At 34.5% G+C, this 23,137-nt stretch overlaps 1 protein-coding gene across 33 annotated transcripts in view; it reads left to right on the forward strand.

Annotated features, from left to right (window-relative positions):
- PTPRD (protein tyrosine phosphatase receptor type D) overlaps positions 1 to 23,137 on the forward strand; it is a 1,865,527-nt gene that overhangs the window by 1,247,273 nt on the left and 595,117 nt on the right. For 32 of the 33 annotated variants that reach the window (XM_072959433.1, XM_072959445.1, XM_072959436.1 and 29 more), the window contains one exon: positions 19,950 to 19,996. The gene's annotated coding sequence lies outside the window, so the exon portion shown is untranslated. Of the gene's footprint in view, positions 1 to 18,125; positions 18,219 to 19,949; positions 19,997 to 23,137 lie in introns of those variants that run through there. The other variant, XM_072959450.1, reaches the window with a different exon arrangement.

Genomic DNA, 23,137 nt, shown 5'->3' on the forward strand with positions numbered 1-23,137 from the left:
AAGACCTACTCATTCTGGACTCTGGCTCCAGCCCTCCTTCCAAAAACATCGGGCTCACATCATTTTCATAGAGATGCTTCTACACAAGAACAATCCTTTAAGATCAGGAGAAGTAACTGTTTCACCTAATTCATAGAAACAAACACAAAAAAATCAAGCAAAATGAGAAGATAGAAGAATATGTTCCAAGTGAAAGAACACGGTAAAACCCCGAAGAACCCTGATGAAAAGGAGATAAGTAATTTACCTGATGAAGAGTTCAAAGCAATGGTCATAAAATGCTCGCTGATCTCAGGAAAAGAATAGAGGAACACAGTGGAAACTTTAACAAAGAATTATAAAATATTAAAAAGGACCAGTCAGAGCTGAATAATATGATAAGTGAAATTAAAAATACACTTTAAAAAATCAATAGCAGATTAGGCGATAGAGAAGTACGCATAAGTGAGCTGGAACACAGACTAGTGGAAACCAGAGCAGCAGAAAGAAAAAAGAATTAAAAGAAAAATGAAAATAGTTTAAAGCACCTCTGAGACAACAGGTATACTAATATTTGCATTTAAGGGGTCACAGAAGAATAAGAGAAAAAAGGAAAGAAAACCTATTTGACAAAATGGTGGCTGGAAACTTCTTCAGCCTATGAAGAAAACAGATATCCAGGTATAGGAAGCACAGAGCTTCAAAGCCACAACAAGATATATCGTAATTAAAATGGCAAAAGTTAAAGATAGACAGTTTTAAAGGCAGCAAGAGAAAAGCAAAGCCATGTGTAAGGAAACTCCCATAAGTCTATCAGCTAATTTTTCAGCAGAAATTTTGCATGCTAGAAGGGAGTGGCACCACATATTTAAAATGCTGAAAGGGCTAAAAAAAAAATCTGTAACCAAGGTTACTCTACCTGACAGGTTATCATTCAGAATTAAAAGAGAGAGATCTGAGTTTCCTAGACTAGCAAAAACTAAAAGACTTCATCACCACTAAACCAGCTTTATAAGGAATGTGAAGGAGCCATCTACAAATGAAAAGAAAAAGGCCATAACAAGAAATAATAAAAAAATAATAATAAAAAAAATCTCAATGGTAAAGGCAAATATATTGTAAAGGCAATAGATCAACCACTTAAAAAGTCAGTATCAAGGTTAAAAGGCAAATGCATAAAATCAACTATAACTGTAATAAATAGTTAAGGGATGCATATAAAGATGCAAAATACTATGTCAAAACCATAAAAAGTGGGGTGGATATAAAAAATGCTGAACCTTTACAATGTTTGATCTTAAAAAGGTAAGCAGTTAAAAATATTTATTTATCTATATCTATCTTTCTATATATCTCATGGTAATCACGAACCAAAACCTAAAAGAAACACATACACACACAAAGAAAATAATCCCAAAATAACACTAAAGAAAATCAATAAATCGTAAGAAGAGACTAAAAGAAGAAAATAACAGAAAACTACAAAACCAGAAAACAATAAAAAAACACAATAAATACATACCTATCAGTAATCACTTTAAATGTAAATGGATTAAATGCTGTAATTAAATGACATAGGGTGGCTGAATGGATAAAATCAAGACCTAACTAAACGTTGCCTACAAGAGACTCACTTCAGAGCTAAGAATATACACAGACTGAAAATGAAGGGATGGAAAAATATTCCATGCAAATAGACACAAAAAGAAAGCTGTGGTAGCAATGCTTAGATCAGACACAATAGCCTTTAAAACAAACACTGGAACAAGGACAAAGAAGGACATAATATAATGATAAATGGATCAACCTGACAAGAAGATATAAAACTTCTAAATATATTTGCACGCAACATAGGAGCACCTACATACACACAGCGTATGACAGAGAATCAATTTGAAGACATTGATCTTAAATGACACGTTAGATCAGATAAACTTAATAAATATCTATGAAACTTTCCATCCAAAAGCAGCAGAATACAGATTCTCTTCAGTGGCACATGGATGGAACATTCTCCAGGACAGATCACATGCTTGGCCAGAAAACAAGTCTTAAATTAAAGTAGACTGAAACCATATCAAGCATTTTTTTTCCAACTACAGTATTATCAAACTAGAAATCAATTACGCAAACATAATTGGAAACAGTACACACATGTGGATAATGTGCTACTAAAACAAACAAACAAAAAAGGGGTGAATAAAGAAATCAAAAGGGAAATTAAAATACCTTGAGACAAATGAAAATAGAAACAATTCTTCAAGACCTATGGAATGCAACAAAAGCAGTTCTAAGAGAGGAGTTCATAATGATACAGGCCTACCTCAAGAAGTAAGAAGACAATCTTAAATAAACAAGTTAACTTTACACCTAAGGTAGTTAGGAAAAAAAAAAAGAGCAAAGCCCAAAGTTAGTAGAAGTAAGGAAATAATAAAAAATTAGAGCAGAAATAAGTAAACTAGACATTAAAAAATAATAAACATGATCAATGAAGTTAGGAGGTTTTTTATCAAAAGATAAATGAAATTGATAATCCTTTTATGTAGACTCATCAAGAAATAAAAGGAGGGCCCAAATAAAAAAGAAATGAAAGACATGTTAAAACTAATATCACAGAAATACAATCATAAGAGGATACTATGAACAATTATATGCCAACAAATTGGACAACTTAGAAGACATTGATAAATTGTTAGCAACATAAAATCTTCCAAGACTGAATCAGGAAGAAATAGAAAATCTGAATAGAAAAATTATTGCTAATGAAATTAAATAGTAATCAAAATACTCCCAACAAACAAAAGTCCAAGACAAGACAGCTTCACAGGGGAAATCTACTAAACATTTAAAGAAGATTGAATATCTGTCCTTCTCAAATTATTTCAAAAAATTGAAGAGAGAAAACTTTCAAATTCATTCTGCATGGTCAGTATTATCCTGATACTAAAAACCACACAAAGACACTACAAAAAAAATAATTGTAGACCTATATCCCTGATGAACATAGATGCAAAAATTCTCAACAAAATGTTAGCAAACTAAATTTAATAATACATTAAAAGGATCATACATCATGATCAAGTGGGATCTAATCCAAGGGTGGTTTAGTACCTACTAATCAATTAATGTGATCAACCATATTAATAAAGCAAAAGATAAAAATCACATGATAGTCCCAAGAGATGAAGAAAAAGCATTTGGCAAAATTCAACATTAATTCATGTTAAAAACTCTCAAGAAAGTTGAGACCCAGACATTAACATAACACAGTCCATTTATGAGAAACCCACTGCCAGCATCACATTCAACAGTGAAAACCTGAAGGTGTATCCTGTAAGATCACGAACAAGACAAGGATGCCCATTCTTGCCACTTTTATTCAACATAACATTGTAAGCCCTAGCCATGCCAATCAGACAAGGAAAATAAATAAAATGCATTCAAATTGGAAGTAGAGAAGTAAAACTATCACTATTTTGCAGATGACATGATGCTGTCTATGGAAAACCCTGAAGACTCAACCAAAAAAAATTGTTAGAACTAACAAATTCAGTAAAGTTGCTGGATACAAAATTAATATGCAGAAATTTATCAAATTGCTGTGCACTAATAATGAAATTTCAGAAAGAGAAATAAGAAAACAATTACATTTACAATTACATCAATCAGAACAAAACACTTGAGAACAAACCAAGAAAGTGAAAGACCTGAAAAACTTGTCCTCTGAAAACTATAAGACATCAATGAAAGAAATTGAAGATGACACAAACAAGTGGAAAGATACATTGTGCTCACGGATCAGAAGAATTAGTAGTGTTAAAATATTCATAGCAATCTGCAGATTCAATGCAATACCTATCAAAATGCTCATGTCATTTTTCACAGAGCTACAACAAATAATTCGAAAATCTGTGTGGAACCATAGAAGACCCCAAATAGACAAAGAAAAAAGAACAAAGTAGGAGATATCACACTCCTTGACTTCACACTGTGGTACAAAGCTACAGTAATTAAAGCATTATGTTATTGGCACAGAAACGGAGATATAGATCAATCAACAAGAATAGAGCCTGAGAAATGAACCTGCACACATATGGTCAATTAATATACAACAAAGGAAGTAAGAACCTTCAGTGCTGAAAAGATACTCTCTCCAATAAGTGGTTTTGGGAAAACTGGACAGCTACCTGTAAAAGAATGAGATTAGACCATTTTCTCATGCCACATACAAAAAAGAAACTCAAAATAGATTAAAGACTTAAATGTAAAACCTGAAACCATAGAAGTCCTAGAAGAAAACACAGGAAGTATGCTCTTTGACATTGGTTTTAGCAATACTTTTTTTTTTTAATCTATCTCCTTAAGCAAGGGCAACAGAAGCAAATGTGGGACCAAATCCAACTAAAAAGCTTTGGCACAGTGAAGGAAACCATCAACAAAAAGAAAAATTAAGTTATCCAATGGGAGAAAATATTTGAACATGCCCTGTCTGATAAGGGATTAATTTCTAGAATGTTTACAAAATAAGTCAATGTCAGAGAAACAAATAATTAAATTTTAAAAAAAGATATGGGACCTGAATAGGCATTTTTCCAAAGAAGATACACAGATGGCCAATAGGCACATGAAAAGATACTGAGTATCACTAATCATCAGGGAGATGCAAATCAAAACTACAAAAAGATACCACATCACATCTGCAGAATGGCTATCATCAAAAAGACAGGAAATAACAAGTGTTGGCAAGGATGTGAAAAAAATGGGAACCCTCATGCATTTCTGGTAGGAATGTAAATTGGTGCAGTCACTATGGAAACAGTATGGAGTTTCCTCAAAACACGAAAATAGAGCTACCATTTGATCCAACAAATCCACTCCTAAGTGTGTACCTAAAGAAAGTTAAAACACTAATTCAAAAAGATACATGCATTCGCAGCATTATTTATAATAGCCAATATATGGAAGCAACCTGTGTGTCTATCAACAGATAAAGCGATAAAGATGTGGTATATATACAATGGGATATTACTCAGCCATAAAAAAGAATGAAATTCTGCCATTTACAACAACATGGATAGACCTAAAGGGTATTATGCTAAGTGAAGTGAGTCAGAGAAAAACAAGTACTATGTTTTTTCACTTATGTATGGAATCTAAAAAACAAAAACAAAACAAAATATATAGGAAAACAGATTGTCAAACACAGAGAATAAACTAGTGGTTGCCAGAGGGGGATGTGAGGTGGATGGGCCAAATAGGCAATGGGGATTAAGAGGTACAAACTAGTTATAACATAAATAAATCACAGAGATGTAATGTACAACATAGGACATACAGTCAATAATCTTGTAGTAACCTTGCATTGTGAACAGTCTAAAAATATTTAATCACCAAGTGTTGTACATCTGAAGCTCTTATAATGTAAGTCAACTATACTTCAATGTAAACTAAAAAGATATTTTAGGGTTTTCACCTAAGGTGTTTGTTTAAGGTCTTCCTCCCTGACAGAACATTCTTTGTACCTCATACTCAGTTTTCCTTATTATTAACATCTAACATTAGAATGGTACATTTAATTACAATTAATGAACTACTATTGAAGCATTATTACTAATTGAAGTCCATACTTTATTCAAATGTCGTTAGTTTTTTACATAATGTCCTTTTTCTATTTCTGGATTTCATCCAGGGTTCCACACTACATTTAGTAGTCACGTCTCCTTATGTTCCTCTTGTCTAAAACATCCTTATTTTAATAACTATGCATTGTCCTTTCATCTCAATATCTTTGTTTAATTTATTTGAGTAAGCTGTCTTAAATCTTCCTCTTTTTAGCAGAGCATTATTTATTGACCCCACTGTTTAGAAAATTCTCTTGGAATCCCCACTTTCCCTACAAACTCCCAAGCAGTTTTTTAATTTGTAGAAAACGTGCAAGTATTGAGGGCAACCCCCACCAGAGGCCAGTGAGAATTTATGATTAGTGAGTCAGGATTTTCTTCGGATGGCAGAAGGAGACTAATCTTTATTAGTGAATCAATCAGTTAAAACTCTTAAATCTTCCTCAGTTACAGAATAACCTAGTTAAGTTTCAAGAGAGATAGACATATTTGTTGATTGTTTATAGCTAAACAAAAAATAGTTAAGCAAGTTAACATTGAAACTGCCATCATTAGTCTTGAGAAATGTCACCTCCTTAGGAAGAGTAAGCATGGTTCACACTTCTCAGTGTTTCCTGATCAATCTGTTCAATAGATTTATTAAACTATGTATAAAGCTGGGTTTGTATCTATTTCAAATGGAAGGGCTGGGAACTTCAGTGCTGTCTATTCCCAATTCAATAATAAAACCCCTGGGAGCTTCTGAATGAAAGATCCTAGAGAAATGCTGTTTATTGTCTAATACAAAACACAGCAGAATGAGGTTGATATGAAATCCTGTAGGCCATTCTTTATATCTGTAGTTATCAGATACCATTTAGTCTGGAAAATGTGATGCTCTGCTTAGCTAGTATTGGAGAAATATAATTAAAAAAAATTTTTTTCTCCACCCAGAATTCCTCTTCACAAAGATAATAGGTAGAAAAAGAAAATACCCTTATAATATTGAATAAGCATTAAAGCAGAGTGTGGCATGCATCACAGCAAATTCACAGGAACTGCAAAGACAGAAAGAAATCTCACCCTTTGATATAGGTAAGCAGATGCATTGTGTTACATATATATTTTCAAGATGAGTGATAACTAGTCCTCAAGTAAGAGGACTTGGCAGCATTGTTGTTCACACATCATTCACTCTAACTTTACTGGGTGATAGGTTAGCTTGAGTTTATCCAAAAGATATGTGGGGAGGAAACAAAATTCTTTTAACAGGAAGGAAGTGTACAATGTGGATAAAGCCCCCCTAACCTCCCAAAATTAGGCTCCTACCTTTCCATAGAAACTGGGAAATAGGGACACTATCTCTCTTGATGACATTTCCAGGAGATGGCTGCCAGGTCCTTAAGAAAGACATTCCTAGGTCATAATGTTAACAAAAGGCTTATGTAGTTTCTGCAAAGATACATTCAAAAAGACAGTGAAAAGTACTTGTATTTTTAAGTTTTTAATCAATAAGAAAATGGATTCTGACAAAAAAGGAAGAGAGGTAAAGTCTTCCTATATTTTCAACAGGAGGAATTAAGCTTCATATTTTTCATTCCTATTTGTCCTTCCTCAGCCAAAGATTTATTTTCTCATTCATGCAAAATGTTCACTATGCATCTGACCATGTGCCAGACTCTGTGCTAGGTGCTATGACTGCTAATATGGGTGAGTTGCAAAAAATCTAATCTCCCACTCCAGAAGCTTGCTATCTAGGGAATGAGATCCCATGGGCTGTAGTGTTCTATCAGTCCTCTTACAGATCCTCAGAAGTCCCTTCTTCTGAGAGGGAAATCTGAATAACTTTGGCCAGCACTTCAGGCTGACCCAGGCTCTTGCTTTGTTCAGAAAACAGCATGAGGTGAATATCCCTGCATGTTGCAATTATTCTCTGCTAATAATAATAAGTGACATTAATTGCACGGTGTTCATGTTCTATATACTGCACCACTGATTCTCACAATAGCCCTCGAGGTAGTACTATTTGGGGGCCTATTTTCAGGTGAGTCTTGCCAGTTGAATAATTTGCCCCTGGACACAGAGCCAGTAAATGGAAGACTCTTGTGACATAGGTTTCAATCAGGAGGAGAAAGCCATCCTCACCACTGGCTGAAGTCTGTATCTTGCAGAATTATGTACAAGCTCAGTAGAAACGACTGTCTTGAATGAGATAAATCCTCCACTTTTGCAATGCATTGACCAGTTTTCAAGTCACATTTTGCGCATGCTATTATTTGATTATCAAAGCAGACTTGGGAAATTAGTAAGGCATGTGTTTAAAACCTACATTAGGTAATGGAAACCCAAGATTCAGAAAGGTTAAATAGTTGCCCAACATCAAACAGCAAGTGAGTTAAGATGTGGGACTCCTCTCCAAGTCTCCCAACTACTGTTATCTGTGGCTTGAATCTGGAAATTCTCAAGCTGGAGAATTATACTCTCTATGGATTTCTAAAGAGCCACAGAGGTTCCACGATTCACCTGAAGCTTACTGTCTATCCCAAGAGCTGAGGTTGAATAAGTATCAGCTCTATCAATTCTGGCCTGCATCAAGCAGTATTCACGTAACCATGCCTTTATGTGATTTGTAAATAAAATTCCATTTGCTTGATATTACCTGTGGCTGAAGAGTAATGTTTAAGCTTTTTCAAAATTATTTTTGCTGTGCTTCTGAAGAATTTTGTATACTAACCTGAAATTGGGCCCTGTTCTGCAGTTTTTATTCAGGTAAAACTAATGGAATTTCCCCCGAGTGAGGAATGTGTAATCAATCCCATTGTTTGATTTCAATGGCTCATTACCAGGTGGGAGAATTGTTAGAGCAGAGGCAATTTAGAAAATCAGGTAGGATTGACTCCAGTCAATTTGCATACCACAGTACCAACAGTAAAAAGTCATGGTGTTCCATGCCTGAGAGGGTACAGCCATTAATGAGACCACCTGGGCAACTAACTAATCCTGAGAGAGAACGGAGGTCTGTCTGTGTCTGTGTCTGTGTGTGTGCACGCGTGCCTACGTATTTCTAAACAAGGGTGCATTCAGAATTGTTGCCAATCAAAGAAGGAAAAAATAATCTTCCAAGGGGTTTTCTCTAGTATTTTCCAAAAGATAGCTAAATCAGAGCCATCCCTTTACAGATTCTCATGTGACTGACCTTGAATGTAACATTTGTATTTACTGTAGTTGTATGTTCTTCTGCAAAAATTGGAAGACTGCCTCTCTCTGAGAGGCATTGGAATGACTGGAAAGCTCCCTGAGCTGACCAGCAGAAATCTGAGTTCTAGTTTGAACCTGGTGATTAGCTTTCTGTATGTCTTGGGCAAGTAAGTTCTTAGGCCCTTGTTTCCTCATCTGTATGAAGAATTTAGGTCAGATGTTTTCCAAGGCCTTTTCCAGCAATAGCATTTGGTGTTTCTAACCCTGTCACATACTTGGAAAAGGAAAACCTTTATCTGAAAACACTGACTTAATTACTACCAAATTTTGTGTCCTTTCTATGAAGTATTCCCAGTGAGAAATGAAGATCAAGAAAGAACAGAGGGAAAGAGGACAGCTGCCTAGCCTAGCATATGAAAACGTCTCCATCAGCAGTGGAGAAATACATGCACAAATACCACAGATGGTGGACGATTAGCACCACTGCAGCAAAGACTAATGCAGCCCTCATTCCAATGATGTGAAGTGAATCTGCTGGTCTAAGTCCCTGACAGAGAGGTTTCCCTCTTTCACGTGATGAAGAAGGGAAAAGAAGGCAGGCTGGAGGAGAGGACACCAATATTTATGAATTGGCTAGGTTTCCAACAGTATCAGTATTCTTACAGCAGCACTGAGAAGTAATTAATATAAGTTCCATTTGCAGGAACCTGAACTCAGTAATGTTAAGCAACTTAGCAAGTTTAAAAAAAAAATTAATCTTAAGGGGCAGAGCTGGGATACAAACCTTGTCCTCACACCCAAGCTCTTTCCAGCATAGTACCTTGTATGTGCAGAAAATACCGCATCCTTTAAATTGTGTTTCCCTTGTACTCATTCCCCACCCCTACTTATGCATAACTTTTCAGAGCATCACACAGAGGTAAAGAACATTTCCACATCTTGGGGGGCAGGGGAGGCACTCACTAGGTCTTTGTTTCCCGCCCTTATGATCATTTTTACTTCAGTGCTGCTCATTTCATCCACTTCAGCTTATTAAAAACACAGCCTCTCTGTTTTGTGGTATACTCCTTTTTTATTGTGGGGAATGAAATATCTTTCACAGTTAAAAGGCAGCCTGGTGCTGATGCTGGGAGCTGCGTCAGCATGAAGATCGCAAAGGCCGCATCCTAAAAAGCAATTGCAGTTTTGAGAAGCAGCAACTATTTGCAATCCTTTTTTCAAAAAGATCACTTTCGGAATGTGGCATTGGGTGAAAATGGATGCAGTCATCATTTTCAGGGGTTTTGTTGGGCTGTGGCAGCTGGGAACTCTCTTTTCTCATCTCCTACAACCCACAGACCTGCACACAAAACAGGAGTTAAAAATGCCATTGTCCTTAAAATAAACTTCGGCTGTGTGGCTACATATTGTAAGGAATTTTTTATGGGGGAAAAAAAAAACTTCTTGTAAGGAAAAAATGATCACATGAGTTCAAGTAAAAACTAACCAGACATGGAAAATAGCTGGGTTTTTTGTTTGTTTGTTTTTTAAAAAATGTAAGGGGCTAAAAATCTTTGGATAGAACCAATAATCACTGTTCCCTTGAATAAAATGTTTCATTTATCCCTCCCTCTGGCGTTGCTCAAATGCCAATTTTGCCAGGAATCCTTCTCCCATCCCTTCTGTGAGACTTTTTTTTTATTTTTCACTTAACTCCTAATGTGTTTTAATCTGAGAACATCCTTTATCAGGCATTTCTTTCATATTGGTACCCTGGCTATTTGTACCCATGTTTTATCTTCTTTTCTTGGTTTGTAAGCTCTTTCAGGAAGAAGTGTGTACTTTCATTGATTTATATATTAATTAAACAAATGTGAGTTGACAGTCTACTAGGTTCCAAAAACTATCTAAGCATTTAGAATACAAATATTGATAAGGTGTGTAATAACCAGTTCCTTTCTTCAAGGATCTTACATTCAAGTATGGAAGAGAGTCGTGTAAACATGTATGTACGTTGTGCCTCAGGGTACGAATTTATTTGAATTCATTTTTTAACCTTCTGAATATTTCAGCACCTTGCTGGATGAATTAATGAATATATGTGGGTTCCACTTGTAAACAGTAGTAATGGCTCTAAAGAGAAACAAAGAATAAACACTGGTGGAGAAATGAAAAAGCAGTGATGACAGATGAATCCTTGGGAACGCTGTGACTCTCAGCAGTCCAGACAAAGTATTCCTGTTAGCCTTAGACCTGAATCTTTATCAGCTCCCTTTCCTCTATGCATGGCATATTTTAAACATTAAGGGCAATCCTAGTGAGGTAGCCAGGTGGAGTACAAAAAACATAACTTTGGAGTCAGAAGAAATGCTATGTACAAAAAGATAAAATATACAACTAGTGATAAGTGCTGATTGAGGATGCAGATATTAAATGCTATAGAAAACAATAAATCTGACACTATTCAGGGGAAACTTTATGGGACAGGTGCTTGCCGGAGAATGAGAAGAGGGCAAACACACCTGGAGAAAAGTCCAAGCATGGGCCATGTGATCAAAAGGCAGAAAGACCATGGAACATCTAGTGTTTCTTAGATTTCATGGGTAAAGATTGTATGTAATGTAATGTTTTGATGTTAAATAGTAAAATGCTATCTGCATTATTTTATACGTATCTTAAAATATTTTCTCCTGTTGGCTGGTTTCTCCTCCTTGATGTTGTTTTAGTTCCTTAGGTTCCATGATCCCACGTTGTTTTTTTCCCCCTCTTCCTATCCATAACTGGTCAGTTTATCGTTCTAGATCATTCTTCTCCAACTTCCAAATATCAGCATTCTCTGCTTCACTTCTTGGCTCTGTGTTTTAACTGTCAAAAGAATCACCACCTGAAATCATACTGTTACTCTTAATTCAACATAGAATTCTATCAAGATGATTATCTAATTTCTTTAATTCATTTGATCATTTCCTCCTAGAATTTCACTTTCACTGTACGGATGTCTTAAATACCTTTACTCATTAATATTCATCATTATATCAGACTTAGCCATCTATCTGTTTCTTATATTCTTCATTCCACTGAGAGGTTAACCATCATGAGAACTCCACCACTACAATACATTCCAGGGCTTAAAACCTCTCCCTACAAAGCAGGTCCCCCATCAAATCCCTCACTTCCACCAATGGTGGCGTCATTCTCTGTGTCTCCTCAGTTTGCAGTCACAGGCATATTGGATTCCTCTCTCTATCTCCATGTCTAGTCACTGTGGTTGATTATGCCAAAAGTCCCTTTGTATAATATCTATGGTACTAGGAACAATCTAAAAAATATTTTGATATACAACAAAGTTCTACTGTATGTCAGAGAGGACTGTATTCAATATCTTCTAATAACCTCTAATGGAAAATAATAAGAAGGGGGACGGTATAGCTCCGTGGTAAAATGCTTGCTTAGCATGTACAAGGTCCTGGGTTCAATCCCTATTACTCCCATTAAAAAAAAAAGAATATGAAAAGGGATAGATAGATAGATAGGGAGATCGATCAATTGATTGATCAATCTGATTCAGTATTCTGTACACCAGAAAATGACACAACATTGTAAATCAACTGTATTTCAATTAAAAATAAAAAATAAGAAAATGTTTTGCTACACAAAAGTAATCAATACAAAATGGTATTTAGTGCCATGCTGTCTCTCCCCAATTGCCACCTGCTTCATTCAGCCCTTATCTCCTCACATGTAGACCTTTGAATAGGTCATTTTTTTTGTATTACTAGTCTCTAGCCTCTCCTAACCAGTCAGCACTTTGTAGTCTGATTGCTCTTCTTTAAAATGCATATTTAATAAACCCAGCCTTTTTACACTTTACACTTACTCTGTGACTTGATGCTTGCTGTCCAGTGGAAATATTATGCCAGTCACAAATGTAATGTAATTCAAATTTTCTAGCAGCCACATTACACATATGAAAATGAACAAGTGAAATTAATTTTAATAATAGTGTTATTATGTTTGAACCCATATATCCCCAATATTATTAATATGTAATAATTAATATTATTAATGAGCTATTTCCCTTGTTTTTCATACCGAGTCTTTGAAATCATGTATCTCAATTCAGACTAGCCACAGCTATAGTACTCATGAGCCATATGTGGCTAGTGGCTACCATACTGAGTCATGCAGCTTTACAGTATTCCTTGTGTCTCCCATCTCTGTTCTGTGCTCAGGCTCCTGGCCTTGTATCCCTCCTTTTCCCAACATGATTAGATCCTGATAATATCTCAAGGCTCTTCTACCTTAAGTTCTAACTCTCCTGGGTAGAATTCCCTAACCACCACAAGAAATATGACCTCATCTCATGAGAGGCACTAACTATACCATGTAGCCGGCATGTCCTGTGTGCTGCTTATTGTAATTAATGCACAAGAACTACATTGTCAGTATCTTGAGGGCTGATACTTCTCTGTCACCTTGATATCACTTAGCAGACTGCCTTTCACAGAAGAGACACAGTAAATATCTGTCAATGGAGTGATGATAGTATGGATTATTATAAGTATATAAATAGACTTTATTAGTCAGCAGGCTTATATTATTGACCAATTCGCTGTGATAACACATCATACTCTCACCAATTTTATGATGAGGTTAACTTTATAGGTTTTAGTAAAGATTTTTCCAATACGTAACTCTTATTCTTGTTTCGGAAGGATAAATACCAGAAAGCGAAGAATAACACGTACTAAGTAGAAAGTCAAGTGAAACTAGTATGATTTTAGTTCTATGATTTATTGTGTATATAGAGTGATAAGAATATTGTTATCTGAAAAATACTGAGCTTAATAGTATTATGGAAGACATAATTTAGTGAGCTCCAACAAGTATTGTATGATTATCTTATCAGTGTGGAGGAATTCTTGGAAACAAATTTAGAAGATTTAATAAAAGAATGTGTTGAAAAAAGTGATTTGGTAAGGGATCTCCAACATCAGTTTGTGGTAGGAAGATTGTGTACAATTGCTCCGTGAGCGTGTTTAAAGTCTATGACAAATGCTTTATCAGGGAGTGGTAGATGTGATGATGGGTTATATTTTTACATACGCAAGGAGCACTTGATGAGATTTCACACAAAGAATTGCCAATTAGAGTCCTGGTGTAGAGTGTAAAGAAGCTGAATATGGCTACAACCTGAAATAGTGATGGAAAGTACACCAAACATAGCAGGGGCCAAAGCCAAGTACAACACAGTTAAAGAGAAAAGCTGTATTGGGGTAAAAAGCGTAGCCATTCAAACAGATGAGACCTCAACAGGGAAAAGTAGTTCAGGACACAGTGCTCTGGAAGGGGAGATACCTTCCTAGATTGTCAATTGAAGCTTGCATTTTAAAAATTTAATTTATTTTTTGGCTGGTAGGGCTAAAATATGTGAGTAAGAAAGCCTGAAAGCCTGGCTTAAAATAAGTGGGAAGTGGGTTTGGGACACAGGATAGATAATGAGAAATCTATAAAAATGTCTATGAATTATAGCTCTTTTTTAATTAAAGCAATTTGAATTTCAGAAGGCTAATCCCTCAGTGAATCTGTTGAGTCTTGTCAGTGCTTTTTCAGCACTAAAATCAATGCAAAAACTGGCATATGCCTTAAGAAAAGAAATACAAACAAACAAATAAAAGGAAACCAAGAGCAGCTATCAACTTTGAGCTTAAGAGGTAAAAAACCATCACTACTATAGGCAGTAACAAAAGAGAGAAAATAAAACTGAACACAATGTTAACAGGAAACCAGGCTCAATGACTGACTTGCTGGATTACACTGAGGCAAAAAATGTTTCCTAAACAGTTGACTTGGTAAATTGATCTTAACTGTCTTTATCATTATCACTGTCATCATTAATCGTGGTAGCTCCCTGTTGCTAACCCTGGTAGCTTACCATGGTCAATGTCTTACCTTGACCAAAAAGCCTTTCATGATCTCTGATCCAGTATATACCTCCTCTCCCACCCCTCCCATAATCAGTATCTTCCTGGCTCACTATGCTCCAGCCACACTGGGCACATTTGTGTTCTTCAAACACTAATGTTTGTTTCTGTGTCAGAATCTTTGCACATTTATGGTTTTTCTAGAGGTCTTCACCCTTCTTAGCATGACTGTCCTTTCTGTTACTCAGGCCTCAGCTCAAATTATTACCCTTCTACAAGATTTTCTTGCCTACACTATTCAGCATTACCCAGCACTGCCCATACAGTGCTACTTGAAATTATGCATTCCGCTATTGGTCTGCCTGTCCGTCTATCTACCTTTGTTGTTTATTACCTGTGTTACCCATTAGCATAGGATCTCTATCAGAGCAGAAATCTCCACTAGTTTCCTTCAAACTGTGATTCCTACTGTCTAGAACTCATGATAGATGCTAAAAGATATGTGTTGAATAAACAAATGAACGAGTTGAGTATTAAGTGCTAAAATCCATTGTATTTTTCAAAACTGAAAACAGCTCAGAAAGATAAGTATTATTTTCTTTTTGTATCTGTTTTATTAAAAATGAGACTGACTTTTGAGAGATTTTGCCAAGATCCCAAGTTATTTCGAGATCATGTGAGATAGTGAACAAATTATAATGCACAACAGTTATGTAAGATATTTAAGTTCTTGTTATTGGTACAGCACACTTATTTGCTAACTATAAGTGACCATAAACTAGTTTCACTCTTTGAAGCTATATGAGTTCCTATTCTAATTTTTACCATGGAATAACTATTCCTAAGTCAGAGTCTAGAGCAGTATGCATAGAAGTACACATCTGCTCATGAATCCCCTTGAGATTACATTTGTGATTAGCTGCTCACCTATATAATGATATCAACACCAGGATAAATATTAAAGCCATGGCTGAACACAGAAAAACCTTACACAAAGACGGTAGTTCAAGTTGGTTCCTGTCTTAACCTTAGCTACACCAGTAAATCCTTCCTTTTAGAGTAATATATCAAGAAAAATTTAGTTCAACCAGCTTACTCTTTGGGGGTAATAAAAAAAAACATGGTGTTCACAAAGTTTTAAGAGAAAGTAAAATATAGACATAATAGTGAATAAAAATCTATTGATGTAAATAATCCAAATATTTTGTAAGGGGAACTGACAAATTCATTTATCTTCCTATGATCACTTTTGCATCTCAGTTAACTAAAAAGTTGTTTAATTTTTGGGGGGTCTTAAGATGAATCTTTACATATGTTAATTCTGGAAATGTTAAAGTTATCATCAGTGTTCTTAATCAAAATTTTTATGTTTATAGTGAATAGCTGTAATATATAAGAAGCTATTACAAGTGACTATACCAAAGACATAGATAGCTCTGCAAAATACTTGAGCATTTCAGAAACTAAAAAATGTAAATAAAAAACAAAAATTTTCAACTCAAGTGGTAACCAAAAAAATATATTAAAACAATGAAAGATTCAATTTTGTTTATCAAATTGGCAAAAATTAAAAATTTAAGATGTCGTTATCTAATATTAGCTGCAGTGTGAGAAAGGTGTCACTTTTCGTATCTTGCTTGTAGGAGTGTTGAATGTTGTAATCTTTTTGGAGTGCAGTTTGGCAATAGGTAGTATAATTTTTATAATTTGGTGTGCAGGCTTGACTGAGTCCAGCAATTTGTCCTAAGGAAATAATCATGATTCATGCAAATATATAGCCTTAAGGATGTTTTTCACAAAACTTCTTATAAAGAAAAAAGAACTGACAATAGCCTTTCAGTGGGTTTAACAAATTATGTTTCATACATAAAATTAAAATTTTAAATAACTCTTTATGCAATACCTTAAAATGTTATAGGAAAATAATTCATCTCATTTAAAAATATTCATAGAATAGTAAGTAAAAAATAGGAGTAACATGATGCCATTGCTGAACTTCTAAACATGTATCAGTGCATAGAAAAGAAACCATTTGGCTATATATCAGAAAGTCCATAGCATTTATCTGTGTGATAGGATTATGAATTACTTTTGTTTTATTTTTTCTTCAATATGTTTTAATAAATTTCAACAGTGAATATTACATATTTCTATAAAAAGGAAATATGATTTTTATAAAAAGTAAAATAAAAACTAAATGATTGTAAAATTACAATTGATGATATAATCTCAATCAAAAATGAGATAATGAAAAATGAGCAATATCACAAGGAGTAGAGAAAAGAAGAAAAATAAACTATAAAATTATAAAAGCAATTAAGTATAAATAGGGGGATGGGAGAGATGGAAGAACCATATTTCAGAATTAGATTTCAACCCAAGCAGTGCACAATGAGTAGGTATTAGACCTTTTGTTTTTAATGTGTATGCCAAAAATTACCACTCAGCAGAGTGTACAAAGTATTTTTGAAAATGTGTGTTTATTTCATTTATTCTCTTTCATCAATAACTGAAGAGTTGATGTTATTTCCTTCTAGGCCTTATTAATGGCTTGGAAAATTATGAATGAAATTAAATACGGTACACAAATTAAATTCCCTAAATATTCCCCGAATATTAAATTCCCTGAATATCCTATTATCTATGATGTCTCATTATTATTGTTGTAGTTACAGCCCATGATACATTGCACTATTCAAAGAATTTTTGTGTACTTTATCCCATTTATTCTCACTAAAACCCTTGGAAAGTGTATTATTTCCATTTTACAGATGAAGAAACAAAAATCTCTCAAGGTTACAAGACTCCTCAGCATCCCAGCAGTGCTCAAAGCAAATAGAAACTAACAAAACAAAACATACTGTAGATCATGATTCTCAAACTGAGCAATACTTTGAAGAACACCATTTATACCAGACATGAAATTCCTGTTACCTTTTTACCTTCTGTAATAATAAACATAATTCTAAAATTGTTTCCTCTATTTCAATGAGTGGTTTTCATGAATATGTAAGAGCTCCTGACCACAGAGCATCACAATATGGAGTTTCCAGTGCCCTTCATCACAGCTTTCATATCACAGCAAATCTTACCACAGCTTTTTCAACATTCCATACACATGTTGCAAAAAGAATGTTCAGCGAATTATTTAGACTTCTTTTTGAGAATTTTAGCAAAGCTCTATTCTTGACTTCTAATCTGATTTTTTAAAGTGTGTACATAATAAAAGATACATCATGATTATTTAAGAGATGGACTTCAGCTGAGGAAATTATAAATATGTATTAAATTAACAATTAAACATCCAAGATCCTTTAAAGATAATTTAAAGATGGAACTGGAGGCAGATTTGGTTATTTTACTAAAATATTATATTTTTATTTCCTATCTATATTACGGAATTTTGAACATAAAAATTAGAAAGTAGCCTCTAAGGAACTTAAGAAATAATTAAAATTAGCTTCTAGTTCATAGGATTCCTTTTCACCCTTGTTGGGGTTATTTGGAGCTGGGAGGAGAGATGTAAACATCCAAGTAGGTAAGCCGTCTAGCACCCTGATTCTCAGTGTCTTTCACTATTTCTGTTCAGTGACACTGCCTCCATTTCATGGCATCCACCCTCTCTCATCTATATGCTGGAAATTCTCAAAATTTCTTATGTAGATCAGACTTTCCTCAGAGTTCTGGAAACTTTTGCTCAATGTAGTATTTCCATTTGGTCATCTTCATGGGCACTTCAGAAATAATTTATCCAAGATGGAACTCTTCTCTTCTCTTCTCAAATGTTAATATGTTTTCAATCTTCACTATCTCAGGAAATGGCAGCACCATACATCCAGTTGCTTGAGCCAGAAACCTGACCATCATCCTTTGTTCCTTACCTTGCCCTACCTTCACATCCAGTGCCTCAGGAAGCTCTTTCTTTGTAACTGCTAACTATCATGAATCAGTTCAGCATCTTTTACCTCCACTAACAATATGGAAATCCAAACCTCCTTACAGAGCTTTATCTGCTCTTCCAACCACCATTTCCCCAACCTGGTGTCATTACACAGCAGCCAAAAAATCTTTTAAAACAAACATTGCAACAATAACAACCTCTATTAATTTTTCAGTAGGCTAACCATGCAGGTCATGTCCTAGATTAAATATATATATTTCACATGCTTCCACTTGTTTTTTCAGAGATTTATTAAGCGATAGCTGATGTATGAAATACTGTACATGTTAAACCATGCAATTTGATGAATTTTGACATAGGTATACATCTGTAAAGCCATCACCACAATCAAGATAACAAACATACCCGTCAACTTCAAAAGCTTATTTATGGCCTTTTTAATGCTTCCCTCCTCTTTTTCCCACCTATGTCCACAGGTTACCACTAATCTGCTTTATGCCTTTCAAGATCAGCTGGCATTTTCCAGAAATTTACAGAAATGGAGTAATACATCTACTTGCCTAAGCTACTCACAGATTCCAAAGTGATTTTTCTGGTTCCACTCTTACAAAAAGACAAAAAGCAAACTAACAAACAAAATACAGGATGAGCAAGTTTAATGAAAATTATTTGGAAAATGCCATCATAGTTGTCCAGTTTTTAGAAGGGCTTATGAAACTTCTGAAATACTATAACTCTTTCGTGGGCTTGTATCTTTTCAACCCTAATAAATTATATGAATAGTAAACTTCTTTTTCAGTAAAAATTATAATAAGCCTTTTTTGGGCCCAATTTTAAAATCTCGATTTATTTTTCTTTTTTTGACATTAACATTAACATTATGGTTTGGGAGATCCTGTCTTTCTAGGGACCCTGTAATGTTAGTTAAAGCAACTGAGTGTGCTTTGTGTGTTTACTGAAGATCTAAGTCTTAACAATGCAAAGAATATTCCATTTTGTAAGAATTTTTCATAGACCTTGCTAATAGGTCATTTTTAATTTAATATTTGATGATTCTATGTGTTATTTATTTCAGATTATATACAAGTTTGATTATATTCTATAATTAATATTTGAAAACTATAATTTCTCTTCCTAGAATAATGATAGCATGTTTTGCCTCTTGTTACTTAAAAAGGTTCATTTTAAATTGCTCTTTACAACACTGAGTTGAAGGAAAATGCCAAAATACAACTAATTTCATTTCTTTTTGGAATGTGACATTTTCCACTAGCTAAGTAATATAAAAATGCATCACTAAATGAGCAGTGTTTTAATAGCATCGTTTTCACAACATTTTAATTGTTGTCACATTTTGTTTTTGTTTAGGGAGACGTCTGGTGAACACCCGAACACCCGTGGGATCTAAAGAACAAGTAAGATTTAAAGCATTCTAGTTTTTGGTCTGTTTTTCAAACTTCCTGTTTTATTACTTAATAGTATTTCTTTACTGCTATAAGTTGTAGCTACCTAGAAGAGCGTTAGCAATTTTATTATGGAGCCGAGGAATGAAAGTGAACTTCCACACTTACAGATTATTTGGAGGCTTTAAAAACCTAGATGAATTTTCTGTACATGGTAAGCAGACATATAAAGCCACTACAGATGGAATGAATTCCAAGCCCAAAGTAATGGGCATGTTTTTATGTTCAAGAATGAGTATGAATCCTTAGATTGAATTTTTATAAGGTTCTTTTCCCCACTAAATATATATTGCTGTAGTTGTCTTGTTCTTACTTCTTGCCTATCAGTAGGATAGTTGAGTGAGTGGTTGAGTTTATTCCCTTGACCTACCTCGTGTAGAACCATGACTCAGTACCAGAGAGTCTGGGTAATATGAACTACAACCCCCCACCCCTGAATTGGAATGAAATGTGTTAGGATGATGGGTTGGAGGGTAATGCAGTAGAAAGGCACACAGTTGGAATAATGGTCACAAGGAAAGAAAATGAATACTGGAAGAATTGAAAATAGCAGCAAAGAAGGAAGCAGATCACCATAAGAATAAAGAGTAAATAAATAGATTACATATGCCTCATTGTCAACATTTGGAAGAAAGGAAATAGAGGCAGAATGAATTAAGAATAGAGTGGAGACTGGAAACTAAAGCGAGGTGAAGACGGTATGTAATAGCTTGTATTTGAGAAAAAGGAAGAAAAGAGTAAGTGATAAAAGATGGGAAAAGTTCCATTTTTTAATTTTTGTTGCTTAGCTTGCTTGACAATTTAGTTGGTTGAAAGTATAACTTGAGTGGTTTAAAAAATAGAAACACTGAATATTTTTATCTATTTCATTGAAGATGAACAAAATCTAGTCATTGTGTAATTATTTGATGTTTCTGAGAATCTTGCTTATGCTCAATTTAAGCCATGTTTAAATGAGGAAAATGTTTCTTGATTTGTTTCAAGTTTTCTCATAAGTGTTCTAAGCCTGCTCTACTCTTGAAATCATTTGACTTCTGAAGAAGGGAAAATCATGCATTTAGAGAGGTGAAATAAGTTATTAAAATGTATTTCTAATCTACAGAAAGCATATGTTAAACAATTCAAATTTACAGTCAGAACAGTTCAAATTACTTTTGCATTCAGGAACATAAAGCCATAGATTTACCCTATGGTTACCCTGTAATTGCTATTTGCAGGCAAAGGAAAAGTTAAAACTGGTGCTGATCTCTATTTTAATGTACTGATTTACTAAGGAAACTTGTAGAATTGATAATTTTTCTATCCCAAGTATAAATCATAAAGATTCAGAAAGGTAATCTTGCTTTTACTGACATTAAAGGTACAAATAAGTGAAAATTCATTTTTAGCAGCATTTCTACAACATTTTAATAGGGAAGTGTGGCTTTAAGTTTATGATTGTTTTTGTTGTCCATTGGTTTTTGGGTAGCTCTTATGTGTTAATTACTTATCATCACAATAAAAGGTACCTTTCTTCCTTAACAGTTAAAGTATCTTGGGGAAAATATTGTGGTTATTTGTGGTCTGTTGTGTATAAAGCTATTACTAACAGTCTGCCATCCATTATTTCTCCTAACCATAGAGCAGAGTTTGATGGTGATAAAGTAGAAAGTACCTGTTGATTCAGACTCCAAAATACTGGGTAAAATCTCAACACCATCATTAAGATCCATTTAGTCACCTAGGCCTCAATGTCTTAATGTTCAAAATGAAGATAATACTGTCTACTCACAAGATTCCTATGACATTTAAACAGCTGACCAATCCGAAAGTATTTGAAACTTGGCCAACATTAGTAGATGACATAACTGGTGACACTTGGGTTCTAGCTCCCTAGAGGTTCCCATCCAAAATCCCACGAGTCACACAAATGATTTTGCAAGGATTGTTGCAGGTGTTTGTACTTGTGATTCAACTTTATTATTAAAAGTTATTTTGGAGGTACATCAGTCTATCAGTCTATCTTAAGCTTTAGTTATCATCTTCATGGTTCTATACCTGGAGTGCTGGGAAAGTCCTTCAGGCTCATCAAATTCTCTACCTGTTTTCTGGTGCTTTACATTCCTCAATGGAAGAAAACTAGGAATCTCTCCCCTATTTTAGTACTGCTAGGCTAGGTGGTTTTACAAACATGCCTTCATATGATCTTAAGATCTTTCTTGTGAAGAAAATCTGATTGTCCCCTTCTGATGATTCTCAGAAAAGCCAAATAACATGACTGAGGTCACCTAGCTAGAAAAGGGAAGGAACTGGAATTGGGACCCAGAACTCTTCCCACATTTTGCTCAGGTACATTGCAAAACACCCTCCTACCTTCCTTAGTGAAATATAATATTTTCAATACTCATATTTGTATAAGTGTTATCACAGTGATTTTGTCCACATTGGTATAGAGAGTATTTAATATTTAGAAAAGAAGAAGGGAAGCAAAATGATGACTAGTTCCCAAAAAGGATGAGGACTGCTCACTAACTGGGTGTTGTGCCTTGGACTTTCTGAGAAGACATTAATAAGCATTAAAAAAGATACTTTCTACTTGGCCAGTAGACATCAGAGTCAACCTCAAGTCCTCATGGTTATACCATTAAGATCCAATTTATCTGCATTCCTCTGATAATTTAGCAGAAAGAAGTCCAGGTCCTATATGTCTTTCCTCTTATTGGTGTTCCTCTTTTTAACAAAACCCCAAGGATTCTCTTTTCTTCCCCTGGTTTTCTGCTTATGGTGTCAAGTGTATGGTTCATCTGAGTTGGTCTAAATATACTTGCTGAAGTCAGGGAAGAGGATAGTTATTATATCCAAATGCACATTGAATACTTTGAGACACCAACCTCTTGAATTTGAAGGAAAAAAGAACTGTTAGAAAAAATTAAAATGAGGCTACTGTATGATTAGTTAATTAATTTTGAATATAATTATATTTCTAAATAACTTTATTAAAATAAACTTGTTTTATTATTTTATTAAACAAATTATCCTAACCTGTTAAACAAAATCAACAAATAATTCTTGTTACTCCTTCACATACACACTTATGCACATGTACACACACTG

The sequence above is a fragment of the Vicugna pacos genome, chromosome 4 (genome assembly GCF_048564905.1).
Source record: "Vicugna pacos chromosome 4, VicPac4, whole genome shotgun sequence".
NCBI lineage: Eukaryota > Metazoa > Chordata > Mammalia > Artiodactyla > Camelidae > Vicugna > Vicugna pacos.